The sequence below is a fragment of the Protopterus annectens genome, chromosome 3.part0 (assembly GCF_019279795.1).
Source record: "Protopterus annectens isolate FY-2018-M chromosome 3.part0, PAN1.0, whole genome shotgun sequence".
Classification (NCBI taxonomy): Eukaryota; Metazoa; Chordata; order Ceratodontiformes; family Protopteridae; genus Protopterus; species Protopterus annectens.
The window spans coordinates 1,814,401,470-1,814,407,676 of NC_056731.1; the positions used below are offsets into that span (position 1 = coordinate 1,814,401,470).

At 33.5% G+C, this 6,207-nt stretch overlaps 1 protein-coding gene across 4 annotated transcripts in view; it reads right to left on the reverse strand.

Moving 5' to 3' along the window:
• ALS2CL (ALS2 C-terminal like) overlaps positions 1-6,207 on the reverse strand; it is a 2,758,770-nt gene that overhangs the window by 444,382 nt on the left and 2,308,181 nt on the right. The window lies entirely within an intron of this gene.

The following is a 6,207-nucleotide window of genomic DNA, read 5'->3' on the forward strand; positions in this document are numbered from 1 at the left end:
CTAACTGGGAAAAGCCGAAAAGACAAACAAACAAACCAGTATGAACAGCAGTACACACAAGAGGTGAACCCTGTGGTACACACCCCTCCCACTGGGAACCCTTCTGTGAGACTGAACACTGTTTATACTTGAGTCATTAGGTCCTTGTACACAGCCTACACTAATTCTACCAATGTTTCTGGGACTTCGAACCACGCAATACTGCCCAAATCATCTTTCCTGGGACCTTGCCATATGCTTTCTCCAAGTCTAGGAATGCCCAGTTGGACTTTTTCACATCTCTAGCTTCTCAACTATCTGTCTCACTGCAAACATCAGGTCAGATGTACTGCATCCTGATCTGAATCTAAACTGCTCATATCCAGTCTTTCTTTCTACTGCTCTGCATTTCTGTTTATCAATCACCCACTCCAGAACTTTCATGCAGTGTGACAGGAGTTTGATACCTCTGTACTGCCCACAGTTGGGAATGTCCACTTTGTTCTTCTACACTGACATGAGTATGCTTAATCTCCAGTCATTGGGGATATGTCTATCTCTCCACACTGCTATGAGTACCCTCAGGAACCATTTCTACCCTATCTCACCCAGCAACTTTATCATATCTGCTGTGACTTCATCTGAGCCTGCTGCTTTCCCTGACTTCATTTTCCTTAGTGCTATTCTTACTTCTTCTATGGTGGACTCCTCTTCTTCTTCCATCATAGGCTGTGTCTGGGAAGTCTAGCTTCTGTGAGGTTTTCTTCATTCAGAAGCAGATGGAAATGCTCCTTCCATGTGCCTTTGATGTCCTGTGGACTGGTGAGCAGGTTGTTTCTGGCAATCCTTATGAAGGGTGTCTGACTATATTTTTTATCTTTCTGTCTGTGAGTTGTACCCTGATATAGTTTCTTTAAGCCACCTTCTGAGGCACTTTCCAGAAACTGGTAGAGTACCTCCAATGCCCTTTTCTTTACTATTACAACTCCTTTCTTTGCTTGTTAGCCAACCAGTATTCCTTCCTAGCCTGGTTTGACTTTTCTACCTCCCACTTTTTCCTGTAATCCTCCTTCCTTTTGATGACTTCCTGGAATTCTGTATTCCACCACCAGCTTTCCTTATGTTCATTATTTCTACACCTGGCTTGGCCACATATCTTTTCTGTAGGCTTCACACATGCTGTTTTGAGGTACTGCCATTCTTCTTCAACTCCTCCAATTTTCTCTTCTTTTTGGGGTGCTACAGCCTGGAGTAATTTCTAACTGTTGTGCTTTCTCTCCAGTCAACTTCCAGGTCTTCAGCCTGGTCTCTGCTGACCTTAGAGCCTTCTCTGACCACTGCTTGCAGCTGACTGTGGCAACAAGTGGTTTACATTGTGGACTGACTGTTTCACTGGGGGTGACTTTGCAGTCACTGATTGTATGCCAGTGCCCATTCCTTACTAGGAGGAGGAGGTCTGCCCGAGCTGCATGTTGGCCACTCCTGTATATGATCTTGTGACTCTTTCTCTTTCTGAACCATGTGTTAGCTACTATCAAAGCCATTTGCCAGACAGATATCTAGAATACCCTTTCCTTCTTTATTCCTGTTGCTCGACCCATGTGGACCTAGGCAGTCCTCATATCCCGTTCTGTCTGTCCCGATATATGCATTCAAGTCATCCATTAACAACAATTCATGTTATCCTGCAAAGTAGATGTATATACCTGGTAAAACGTGACTCTTGCCCTGTATTCTATATACTTTCAAAAAGAGATTTTATGAACACTTACATGACATTAGAATAAAAATTTCAAAAAATGCCCTGTACAAGCATTCTGTGCCTTGTGGTCATTTTAAGAAGTTTTTATTTGGGATCTTGGACATTGTTGAGCCCAGTTTGAGAGGTGGCATTTGGGAAACCAGCCTGGAATATACAGAATTTTATTGGCAGATCAGGTTGGACGCCACCCACAAACCAGGCATTAATGACCACATTTCTATTTATACAGTCCTAAAACCGAGGGCTGCTATACTTTAATTCTATTTTACACAATTTTCATTATTTCACTATTGTTCAATATAGGTTATAACTTCTTCAGCACCTCTCTTAATTCCCTTGATGTGTTTTAGTGCACTATTGAGCTAGTTCAACCCTTTTATGTGGCCGTGCCTTTAAATTGTTTTCACTTATTTACATGATGTATTTGTATTTAAACCAGACAAGTTAATTGTACTTTGTTCTTTTTTTTTGTAAATATTTTTATTCATTTCCAAAAACAAGAAAACACGTATACAGATTATTTATGACAGTGAAGTATTTACAAATTATTTAAAAAGGTTGGCTAAAACCACTAAACAGATATCAAACATTAAAACCAAAATAAAGTATTTAAAAGATTGTCAATTGTTGGCATATAATTGACTTTCTATACAATTGTTTCCTGATTATAATTTGCTACAGTCATTACACTCCAGTATTTCAGTTACTTTTTGCCATGCTATATATAATGATGTAGTTCTTTCATTTCTTCATTTAATAGTGTTCATTTCCAATTATGATACTGCTAACACCATATTCATGAATTGCTTAAAAGTTGGAGAAGCTTTGGATTTCCAGTTTGATGTAATGTTCTTCCTTGCAATGGCTAGGAGAGTCCACAAGACTACATATTTTGTTCTTGGTAACAGTCAGGTACAGGTGCATTACACAAAATAATAGATTTGGAAATCTGGAATTTGTCAATGAATACTATTTGCAGAAAATAATTTATTTTATCCCAATATGGTTTAATCAAATGGCATTCATAGAACATATGTTGCCAGTCTGCTTTTACTGATAAATCACATCTCCAGTAGCCAATATTTGTCTTAAACATAAGTTCGATTTTATGAGGGGTTATGTAAGATCTGTGTATAAATTGCCATGTAAAGAGTCTCTAGTGTAATGAAAGTGATGTCTGCTTTGGAGAGAGAATAATTAATTATTTGTCTCTGTCATTTGGCACATTCATTAACTGATCTATAATAGTTCCATATTTTGTCATTATTATAGGTTTTTATTTTTTGTTTGTTTTATAAATAGATAAGTATCCGTTTCCAGTAATGGGTTGATTCATTTGTAATATTATATGTTCTATAAGTTTAGAAACATTCTGTCTTATTGATGGTTGCATTGTTTCTTGTTTGCTTAATATATATTGTCTTAATTATTGTATATGTAGCCATGAACTATTTTCCATATTTAATTTCCTTTTAATTTGGTCTATTGTCAGAAGTTTTCCAGGGTTTACCAATTGATGCCAATATATTAATCCCTTTTCTTTAAGCATGTTGACTACTTCTATATTAAATATTATATTACCTTGTGTGTACGCTACTGGATGCAATAAAAATGACCATGCTTTAATATCAGGATTGCTATTAATAAGATTCTTGAACATTTTTAATGTACAAGTAATGTATTTGGAACTTATATTTTTATGCTTATGTATCATCATATATTCCTTCATAAGCCATAGAAAATTGTTTGGTATGAAATTGGTATACTTATTTCTTACTACAAATCCTGATTTTAAACCAGATTTTCTCATGAACTAGCTTCCATGTTGTTGTATATTTTGTATTTAGCCATAATGATATTGTTTTAATAACAGATGAATACAAATATACTTCTATGTCTGGTAAACCTATGCCACCCATATCCCAAGCATCTAGATGATATTTCATAGCTATCCTTGGTTTTTTTGGATACCATAGGACTCTTACTAGAAAATAATTTAATTGTTTTAGGTGCAATTTAGCTGTTGGCAAAGAACAAGCTTGTATAACAAATAATTTTTGGAAATATGATCATTTTAATTATATAGAGCCTTTATTCCATTGAAAAGAAGAACTTATTCCATCTTTGTATTACATTTTTAATATTATTTAAGATCTCTCTGTAATTTGTTTCAATTGTAGTATCTAGATCGTTAGTTATTATAATTCCCAAGTATTTAATTGCATCATCGGTGGGGATATATTTATGGTATTTTTTATTTGTATCTTTTTTATTAGTATTTATAAGTAATAAATTTGTTTTGGTCTCATTAAATGTAACACCCAAAACGTTTTGAATGGAGTCCCATAATGCTTTTAAAGAGCTATTATTATTCTTTAAGGTAATTAAAATATCAGCAAAAAGTTGAATTTTAAGCTCTAGGCTGTTGTCTAATTGCATTCCTTCAATATTTTTATCCATACATATATTATTTGCTAAGGGTTCAATGACTAGTGCAAACAATAACGGAGAAAGAGGACAGCCTTGTTTTGTGCCCTTTGTTAGTTTAATAGATTTAGACAGACAAGACCCCAGTTTTATATAAGCCAATGATTTTTCATGTAATGATTTTATTAACAAGGTAAAGTTGTTTGAGAAGCCATATTCTTCTAAAACTAGCCATAGATGATCCCAGTTCACTGAATCAAACGCGCTATTTATGTCTAAACTAATAACATTCATTTTGTTTTTTTGTGATATTTATATAATCAATTATGGAAAGAATTATTTTGATGCTATCATAAGTGTTCCTATTTTTTATAAAACCTGTTTGATCCTCCACTAGCAGAAATGGCAATAATTGTTTTATTCGAGCAGCATGTATTGCCATAAAAATTTTATAATCTATATTAAGAAGTGAAATGGGTCTGTATGATGAACATTCACTGGGATATTTACTTCGTTTCAGAACTGGTTATATTAGTGTGTACTTCCAAGAAGGAGGGATGTCTTTACCATTTTTAACAGCAGCAAAGCCTCATTAGATAGTAATTTAAGCATTTCTGGGGTGATATTATCTATACCTGGAGCTTTGTTTAATTTTAGCTTATTTACTTGAGCTTTAAGTTCTGTCATTGTTATTTGCTTATCTATTAGTTGTACATGCTCCTCTAATAACCCAACTTTAACATTGTTTTTAAGAAAAGCGTTCAATACTGAATGTGTTTCAATTTTCTCATTTTGATTATTAAGTTTATGAAAGAATAGCCTAAATGCTTCTAGTATTCCTTCTAAATCAGACAATTTCTTTTTGGTTTCTATATTACGTATTTCCTTGATTTGATTTGTTTTAATCATCTTTTTAGTCCTATTTGCTATTCCTTATTGGTTTTTAGAGTTCATTGAATAGGAACATAGTTTAATTTTTTCTAAGTTGATCATTGTTTTGTGTATTCTCTGAGTATTTTTATTAGTATCTTCCAGTTCTTTTATTAAGTTGGTGTTTCCATTTTGAATATCAAGCTTTAAATTATTCACTTTTGACTGTAATTCTGTTAATCCCTTATTCCACTGTTTTTATTTTTATACTATCTCACTACTCTTCCATATAGGCATGCCTTCAATGCATCCCATATATTTATTTCAGAAACATCTTTCGTAAGATTCATATCTAAGAATGCTTGTGTCTCTAATATAAAATTCCTTAAAATCTTTGAGATTTGTTATGTAGGATGGTATTCTTGTTATTGATATCCTTCTCTTGAAACACAAGTCTATCTCAAACGTTATGGCCCGAAAATGGATATGAAATTGTCTTGACTTTATTTAATTTAGTGGTTAAATCTTTTGTTATGTACACTCTATCTATTCTACAGTATGTATTATGTCTATGGGAAAAATGTGTAAAGAATAGTGAATCTGGGACAGCATACTCATTTATGACAACTATATTAAAAGTTTCAACAAACTCAGAGAACAACTTTGTTAAAGGTGATCGCTTATGTGTAGTTTTAGTATTTGTATCAGTTTCTTTTATAATGCAACTGAAATCTCCAGCTATGATTAAATTGCCTTTGGTATATTGTACAAAGTCATCTAAGTGTTGTTTGGCCACTCTAACTCCTAGTCCTGGTATCCAATATTCACTAACGTATATACCATTTCATTGCTAGATATTGTCACTAGACAAAACATTCCTGAGTTGTCATAGAACGTGTTCATGATTTTAGGCATTAAAGTAGTGTTTTTCCACAAAATTGCTATCCCCCTTCCCTTTTGACTATTGGTGGAACTTACTAGTACTGTATAATTTTTATTATTTATTTTATTTATGTCTTCCTGTGTAAGGTGTGTTTCCTGTAAAAATACTAGCTGTGCTTCACATAGCTTTAAATATCTGTAAAGACTTCCCCTTTTGCAGCTATTTAAACCATTTATATTAATAGATATATATTTTGTAACTGAACTTATATTAGCTTTGCTTTTAT